This window comes from Taeniopygia guttata, chromosome 8 (genome assembly GCF_048771995.1).
Source record: "Taeniopygia guttata chromosome 8, bTaeGut7.mat, whole genome shotgun sequence".
Lineage (NCBI taxonomy): Eukaryota > Metazoa > Chordata > Aves > Passeriformes > Estrildidae > Taeniopygia > Taeniopygia guttata.
This window is the reverse complement of record NC_133033.1, coordinates 6,347,819-6,357,229: the sequence shown is the minus strand read 5'-3', so window position 1 is coordinate 6,357,229 and position 9,411 is coordinate 6,347,819.

Sequence of the window (9,411 nt, the reverse complement as noted above, 5' to 3'; positions counted from 1 at the left end):
CCCGCGGGCGCCGCGCTGATTGGCCGCCCCGCGCTCCGCCGCGGCCGCCCGAGCGCGCCGCGCCCGCGGAGCGCCGGGAGCGCCCGGGGGGCACCGCGGGGACAGCGCGGCGGCGTGGGCGTGGGGTGGGTGTGCCTGGAAACACTGCCCGCTCCCCCGCCACCTGGGAGTTTGGCCCTCTTTTCCTTTCCTTTAAAATTCGTTGGAAACGGTACTTGCCAACCGCTTGATTTTTTTTTTTTTTTTACTGGGTGTTACTTGTCAAAAGAGGAGGGGGAATATGCTGTGCAAGGTGACAGTTCAATTTATGGTCTCTCCCCTCCCCTTGGAGATTTTGTTTTATGATAGTACGTAACGATGACTCTCTCCTTCCTTCCTTCCTTCCTTCCTTCCTTCCTTCCTTCCTTCCTTCCTTCCTTCCTTCCTTCCTTCCTTCCTTCCTTCCTTCCTTCCTTCCTTCCTTCCTTCCTTCCTTCCTTCCTTCCTTCCTTCCTTCCTTCCTTCCTTCCTTCCTTCCTTCCTTCCTTCCTTCTCTCCCCTTTTCTCTCTCTGTCTCTCTCCACACTCGCAGGTGAGCGTACAAGTGCTGTGGCAGCAGGAGAAGCCCGAGGTGAGTATGATTTTCCATCCTTTCTCTGCGCTTTAGCCTGGGGGAGCCCAGCCCGCCCTTCGCTCCCCAGAAAGTAAAGTTCGTTCTTTCTTTCTCCTGCCAGCTGTTTGCGTGACTACATGTTCAACAGGCGCCTTCCCCGCGGGGACAATAAACCCAAGGGACTGATTTTTGAGGAGGAGGAGGCTGCCGGGCTGGTAACTGTATATTAACCCCGGAGCTTTTGTTTTAGCATCAGCCACCCGGGTTTGACGTCACCTTCGCTGGTAGCGGGAGGAGGTAGCACTTCGGTGGGAAATAACGCCGTCTCCTTTCCCCAGGGTTCTCCCCTCTCTTTCCCACGAGGGATCTCCGTGCTCCTCGGGACTTTTCTCTGAAGTTTTTTTTTCACATGAGTCCTTGCCCGTAGCGGGAACCGTCTGCCGGTGGTAAGGGCCTCCTCCCGCCACCTCAGCATCTCCCACGCCGCGAGAGCTGTTCCCGGTGCCTTCCCTCCCGGGTGGGTGCCCCGGGAGCTGCGGGCCCCGAGGCGGGAGGAGAGAAAGCCCCGGCGCTGCTCGGAGCCTGCCCGCCCTGCCGGCCCTGCCCGCCGCTCCCTCCGCGGGCTGAGACCGCGCAGGGCCGCGGGACAGCCCCACTGCGGGACACGCAGCGCTCGCTGATGCTGCGATGACTTTTCCCCTTGATCACTCTCCTTCCGTGGTTGCGAAAAGCACAATTGCAGAGCCCTCCAAATGTCAAATTTTTCTTACACTTACATCCTTCTTCTTCCTTTTTTTTTTTTTTTTTTTTTTTTGGACACGGAATGAGCGCTTTCCTACCCGATTTTCTGCGGGCGCAGCTGCCGCCCACTCCTCGTGATTTAGGTGTTATAACACCTTTATTTAATACAGCAGCCAAGTCAAAATATCCGATTTAATTTTATTCGCATCCACTAATTTTATTCTCCAGGGAATATTACTCGAGTCATCTGATTTAATTGGGAATTCGTAGAACTCGATCAGACACAATAAGAAACATTTAAAATATTGCTTTATGTTTGTTTAACATGGAGAAAATGTTCTCCCTTTTTCCTGGCAGTTTTGTTTGCGGTATCGATGGGGTTTTTTTCCAGCAAATACCTTCAATTTCCCCCCCGAGGCAACCCGCCACCACCAACAACACAGGATGGGTTACGCCGATTTCCACCATCCCCTTGTCTTCCAGCTCTGACTTCAATTAAAGGGCTGGGTTATCCTTTCCCTTTATGGCGGATTAAAACTATCTATTTTGGAAACTACCATGGGAAAAAAAACAACAAACAAACAAACAGGCAAAACAAAACAAAAAAAAAACCAACCCAACCCAGGAATGAGTCAGTAATCAGCCAGTGAAACGCGGCGGTTTCTGTTCGGAGCCTCAGGCTTTCAGTAACATTGCAAAGGGCGGTGTTGAAGCTGGAGCACACGACGTGCAGCATCTCTGTCCCAAGGCTGTTTCCTGGGCTCCTGCAGCACGGCCCCGCTCGCTGTAATACGCAGAGTTGGGGTGCGGTGTCCCAGAGCTGGGCACGTAAACGCCCAGTGCCTGTTTCTGCTGTTTCAGCAGAGGACACCCCCTCGTCCAAAACACTTGGTCATGTGCTGCTTTAAAATGTTACACTCATTATCAATCCGACATCGTAAGAAAAAGGGTTTATTAAATAAAAACTTTGACATTTCAAGAATATGTAACGCAACTCCGGAATTCAGCAAGTTCTGAGGACATTTGTCCAAATCTCCCCCGATTTCAGGGGCTCTTGACGGTTTCCCACGCCCCGCTCCTCTCCGGCCGCCCCAGGGCCGGCAGCGGCCCCGGCAGGACCCGGAGCCGGAGCGGGCAGGAGGCGAAGCCGCCGCTCCCGGGAAGCGCCGTTCTTCGCCGGGGTCGCTCCATTCCCGGAGCCGAGGCCTCTTCTCGGACCCGGCACCCTGCTCCGGGCTCAGGGAGACTCTGCCTTCCCGCTTCCCAGCAGGGAAGTGGCTGGAGGGGCCGCTTCCAACCGGGACCCGACTATTCCTGCGTTGCTCTTCTCTTACGAGGTGCGTTCAGAAAAGGAGAGCCCGCAATCACACTTCTCACCGGTTTGACATTTTAACAATAATAATAATTTCTCCCCTGTCCGTATTTTCCTTTGAAAACTTTCTCTGTGAACCAGACAGTGCGCACATTTCACAGATTTATTCAAACCAGCCACCCCTAAGCTGTGAGTTCGCCCGGACCAGCAGAGGCGCGGCCAGGACCTGCCGTGGGCTCGGGGCTCTCTCCAGCTCTGTCCCGGCCTGCCAGAGCCCAGTGTGTGTGCGAGTACGGACGGGAGGCAGCGGGGAGGTGGATGTTGCTCTCCCCCCACCCCTCCCTTTTTCCTACTGCTTCTCTCCTACTGCAATTCATTTCTGTTTGACGAGGCACAATAAAATCTTCTTGTACATCCCTGCTCCCGTGTCTTTCTGGGGGAGGGATGTTTGTTTTAGGCACGCACAGAGCAGCCGCGCTCCTGCTGCCCGGGCGGGCGTAGAAAGAGAAATTCATTTCTCCAAACCCGGTGAAATGCGACTTTAAAGCCCCCGAAACAGGCTTCGCTCCCAGCTTGGCTCTGGGAGCAACTCCCAGCGTCAAACCACGAGAGGAACTCAGGCTTGGACCCAGCTCCTCTCGTCCTCCCCGCAGGGCCGGCCGGGCCCCGCAGGAGCAGCCCGGGCTGGCACCGGGCGCTGGGCCGGCTCCAGGCGGGGAAAGCCGCCGACCTCCGGAGCCACCGGGGCTAAAGCGTGCTAGAGGCAGCCCCACCGCGGCCAGGGCAGCCCGCGGCCTCCAGACGCCTGGAAGTCAATCCTGCTTCCTTACAGGGATGACCAGAGGCGCCGCGTTTCGTTGCGCGGTGCCCCGGCTGCTGCTCAGTTATCCCCGCTGGGCGTTTGACTCCGGCAGGATCCAGAAACGCTCCACGGCCCAGCGCACACGGCTGGGCCAGCCCGCTAAAACACGACAGGGGTTTAATAGATTTATTCTGAAGAAGCCCCGATTTCTCCGGTTCTTCTTTCTCCCCTCACTCCCCTTGATTCACCTAAAGCCTTCCCGTTGTACGGCTGCTCCGGTGCCCAAGTTCGAGAGGGCTGCAGCAACGGTGCTGCTGCAGCTTCCCCCAGTTGCAGTAGTAAAATCTTAATTAAAAAGAGCCCGGCTATTGGCTGCCATGCGGGGGAAGGGACACGCACGCCCGCAGGCAGCGCAGCCCTCGGAAGCATCCCAGAGAAATATAGTTCTTGATTAGTGTATTTTCATCTCGTTCTTAGCGGAAGACAGTTTGTAAGTACCTGCTAATGTTAGTGCTCTTTAAGGTTTCAATTGTTCTAGGGGGTTTGCCATTGACTTTTTCATTATTTACCTACTGAATCAAAGTAAGCAAATGCCATCTGTTTCCCTGCTGCTATCATCTTCACTTTTAATTATCCGCCCAGCCGCCTAATAGAGATGATATTAAACTAAATCTTTTTGACATTAAAAGTAATTATCCCCAAACCAATATTACAAGAATGAAAATTACCACCACCACTACCCCCCCTTCAAGAAAAAGGCACATTCCTCCTAGTCCACACAACCTCTTCAGATCCGGAGCGAGGAAAGGGAGACGGAACTCCCGTTAGCCCGGACTTCTCAAGTATTTGAAACATTATTAACTCGATTTCCCGGCTCCCAGTGGGGGAGGAAAAAGCGGTAAGGGGGAAAGATTCGTGGAAGAAAATAAGGGAAATTCGGAGCTCCGCGCACTCCTGCGCGGGCTCCTCTCCTCCCGCAGCCCGGCGGTCGTACGGGTGGAACCCACACCGGGGCCGGGGCTGCCCGACCCCTCGGGGATCCGCCGGGGCCGGCGCAGGTACTCAGCCCCCGGCTTTTGGGGAGGAGCACATCCTAAAGGCACGGACACGCGCGGACACGCACGGACACGCGCGGACACGCGGCCACGCTTCGCACCGTCCCGCGGCACCGGCCGCGCGCATCGCGCCGGCGTTGCGGGGACGGTCCTTAGAGGGACACCGGGATCGGGGCCGGGATGAAGGGGCACTGCGGGTCCTCTGACAGATGGCCGCCGGCTGAATTACCTCTACAGAGTCATTTCGCTTACTCTCAGACTTCTCCGCCATTTCTCCTCCGACTCGCTTTAATATGAGCCGGAGCCGCGTCCCCCATTTCCTTTAATATGTGCTAAACTGAGCTAATTTTAATTGCATGTTTCAACTTTGCTAATTAAATAGAATGGTCTAATTAAAAGTGACTAGGGAACAGTTTTAATTCAACCCTCTACTTTTTTAACAATCCATTATGCAACAAATCCAGGGTAAGCCCTCCCTTTAAAAAAGCTACAGATGATTGAGTTTTTACACCTTTTTACACGCTCACAATGGGGAGACTTGACCCAACATATGTAGCGGTGGGGCCGAGCCCCCCCGGCTCCCCGGCGGGGCATCGCGACCGAGCCGCCTCGCTGCTGCTGCCCCGCCTGAGCGCGGCTGGACCCGGGGGCTTCCCGGGGCCTCCCCGCTGGAAGTGCGGAGACTATTAGCCCAGCAGAGGTTAGAGTAGCACATCCCCAAGACAGCAGACCAGGATTTGGGAAAATCGGGCTCTTTACACGCTTCATCTCTTCACCAAGTGCTCATTAGGTTGTTAACCTCTGGTTCACATGAAAGGGGCATGTGATGAATCCCCTCCCGAACAAATGGGCGCATCCCCCTTCAGGCACTGAACAAAGCCCTTAAAATAACTGCACAAGAAAGCCTTTAGTTGTTACTCTAAAATTTCTTTTCTCTGAGAGCTTGTGCCCATCCACACACACGCACACCGACACACAGAAAGAGGAAAAAAGTTCGCACACGCAAAAATCCATCCATCACCCCTCCTCCCCCGCGTGCTGGAGCTAAAAATTAAAAATCCGTGGTCTGTCCCCAGGGCCTTCGGCGCTGGCTGATGTCCCCCGGGTTTGGCTGAGGCTCGGGCTGGGGCTTCCCAAGTGAGGGGAAGGAAATCTTAATCGCTTCAGCGGGGCGGGCAGGGGAGCATCCTCTGCCTGCGGACGGGAAAAGCCGCGCGTCCCGGCAGGGGCCAGCGCTCTGCGGGGGCACGGGGGTATGGGGGTGCCCATGGCGGGCCCCAGCTCTGCTCTCCCCTTCTTCCACCCGCCAGAGAGGCGAGCTGAGCGGAGGAGAGCGCGGGCAGGAGTTCCCCTTTCTTGCCGGGGGCGTGCGGCAAGAAAGAGATCGGGTCCTCTCCCAGAGCGGACGGGATCAACCTCCGGAGCCGGCGCTGCCCGCTCGGGGCTCGCTGCCCACCGAGGGCCGGCCAGGGAGCCGAGCCTGGCTCCGCATTCCCACCGCTCGCCTGTGGATTTGGGGCTCTTTAAGACCTTTGCTTTTCTCTCCCTCCCTCCTTCTCCCTCTCCCTTTTTATTTCCCAGCCCCTCGGGCATGGATTAAAGTGACAGACAATTTTCCCCCCCGCACCTTATTGCTGGTTAAATGCGCTCTGAGTTAATGCGCGGGAAGCGGGGAGGGCGGGGGGGGGTGTCCCGGCAGCGCCGCGAACCTCGGCGGGTCGGCGGAGCGGCCGCGGGCCGGGGGCGGCTCGGCACGGCACGGCACGGCACGGGCACAGCACGGCTCGGCACGGCTCAGCACGGGCACGGCACGGCTCGGCACGGCTCGGCCCGGGCATGGCACGGCACGGCACGGCACGGCACGGCACGGCACGGCACGGCACGGCACGGCACGGCACGGCTCGGCTCAGCACGGGCACGGCTCAGCACGGCTCGGCACGGCTCGGCCCGGGCTGTGCCGCATCCCCGCGCCGGCGGTGCGCGGCCGCGGAGGCTCCGCGGGCTGCCCGCGGGACACGCGCGTGTGTCGCGGCCTCCCGGCAGCCGCGGGGACACGCGTTGGCACCGCCGGGCGCCCGCAGGTACCGCGGGGGCAGCAGCCCAGAGCCAGAATGACTCGGGAAAGCCCCGCTCTGCTAATTTACCGTAGGGCGCTCCGAGAGGTTCATTAAAAAGGCTCTTGTCAGCTCCCTAACGATCCGAGAGCTTTTTAATTATATTTTATATTCCCCTACCCGTCTCCTAACTTCAAACACATGGTAAAAAGGATTTGCTGTTTTGTTTCAGGTAAAACCTAATAATTAAAATTCAGACCCCGTCCCATGCATCTGCTTCGCCTTTGCCAAATGAATTGAAGGGAGAGAGAAAAGCGATTTCATTGAGATCACAGATGGGGTGCAGGTTTTTGGAAGAAATTTGAGAAACACCATTGTCCAGAATCAAAACTCTATGTCTTGCCCCACAAAGGGGGCTGCTTTAAGCCCCTCAACTTCTATGGGGCTTGTTTTTTAAACTTTAAGTGTTCCGCACAATAAGCTGCCACTAAAATGTCACAACCACTCTAATTCCAAGTGTGTCTCACTGCAAAGGGTGCAGAAAAATGAAGGGAGCAAAGGGAAGGAGTGTAATTAAAAACCCTGGAGCTCTCTCCTGCCTGCTGGGGCCCGGCGACCGGTCCGGGGAGGGGGCGGCGGGGAAATGCCCCCGCCCGTGGCAGCGGCACGGACACCCCAAGGTGCGGGACCGCCCCCCCGAGCCGCTCCCGCATCTGCCCGGCCGCATCCCGCCTCAGCACATCGCGGCGCTTCCACGTTTTGGAGGCTAAATTTTTTCATTAGCCGAAAGCAGAAGATTAATCCTTTTATTTTTATTCATGATCATGACAACCCCGGTCGGATTTGGCAGAGGATTCCCCCTTCAATGTTTATTGCCCCAGGAGCTCAGGAGCAGAACAATCCTGACGGAACGCGATAGATAAACACAGTCTATCATCGTTCGAGACACACATCGAGGGGGTTTGCAGAGGGGCGGGAGGGCCGCTGTAACAAAACCACACGCACTTGGGGCAAAAAATGATTTTTGTATTCTCTTTCCCGTTGTCACGCGGTATTTTAAGGGGCTCTTATACAAACATAGAGTTCTTTCAAGTTACCGACGGACCATCCCAAATCTCCCCCGGCACCGTCCAGCCCCAGCCAGTGCCATCAGCCCCGCGGGACCGGGCAGCGCTGGGGCGATGCCCGAGCCTGTGGCTCCATTTGTTTGGTTTGTTGGCTGTTTGTTCGTGGGTTGTTGGCTTTTTTTCCCCCGGGAATGCCCAATTTTTCCTTGCGCGTCCCTCGCCCAGCGCCGGGGGAAGGCGCGGCACCGAGCGCTTCCCTCTCTTTTGACTTCGCTTTAATTATGTTTTAAATAATTTTTAAATAATTGTTGATGGAGGTGCGGAGCCAGGGCGGCCGCGGAGGGAAGGGAAGGGAAGGGAAGGGAAGGGAGAGCCGCGGGGGCGGCTCCGGTGCCCCGGGAATTCTGCCCCGGCGGCTCCGTCCCGCCCGGGGAGGCCGAGCCGGACGACCCCGGGGGGACCCGCATCAAGGCGGGGATCACTTTTTTGGTGTTTTCGTTTGTTTATTTGGTTTGGTTTTCCCACGTCAGACGATGCTGCAACAGCCACACAACGTCTGACTCACCTTCGTCTAAACCTTGAAGAAGTATATTTCAGCAACGGAGTGTTCTCTGTAAACCGCAGGTTCTAAAAAATATCTCCCACTCCCTTCTTTCTTTATTACATCCACAAGATTATACATTATTTTGTTCTTCTGCATCAGCGACTTTATAGCTGTCATTAAAAAAACTCCTTCATTGCCACCAAGTTTGGAAATGCTTTCCCTTACGCAATCAGTCTTAATTAATCAGGACATAAACAGGCAAATAGGCCTACACAAAATGAAAAATGTTCCTAAAGTACACATCAGATAATTTTTAAGCTCCTAAAATGGCTGCAATAGAACGGGGGTTTTCAAATGACTACAAATGAGGTCTACCTGTAAATTTAGAAAAGGCAAAATCATGAGTAGGATGCCACAATTACAAGGTATAAAATACTTATCAATGATAGTAACTCATGCTAAAAGAGACTGTAACAGTAGATTAAATAAAGCATAGAGGCAAATAAAATTATAGAAACTACATTTTTAGGTGAATGAAAACATACTTATATTCACTATTTTACAAAATGATGATTCTTTAAAATCACCCGAGTAGCCACTACCATTTTAGAAGAAAACGGCATAAAAAGGAAGATAACAAAGAGAAATTAAAGTCACAGGTAAAAGGCTAAGATTGTAACCAAAACTTTTTGAAGACACTATCTTAGATCCTCAGAGTACACATGTATCTGACTTAAAAAGACTACAGAATGCCCACAAGAAGCAGCTAGGTCATGTGAACCAGCACATTCAAGGATGTAATAGGAAGACAGACTCAAAGTAGGAAACGAAAATCAGAAAATCCATGGAAATTTAACTTTGGAATAGACAAATCCTGAATTAAACAACTGACAGACTGCTAGGAACAACTACCAAAGATGTAACGGATTATTAAAAATATCAGAAACAGGAAAACTGCCAGAAGATATTTTTATGGTGTAAAAGACTCCTTTTGTTAAAAATAGAAACAACTAAGTTAGTCATTTGTAATGAGTTTACTACAGTGGAAACATATTTTCTTGAGTAAAAAAAAAAAAAAAAAAAAAAAGTAACATTATCTGAGGTTTGATAGCTGGAAGCAGAAAGCAGCAATTTTCACAGTGAGAGGATTCCAGCCATGTCCTCAGGAATCTGTGAGGGAACCTGTGTTATTCAAGGTACTCAGACACCACTTCCTGCAGAAAGGGATCAGTGGTGAGCTTTTG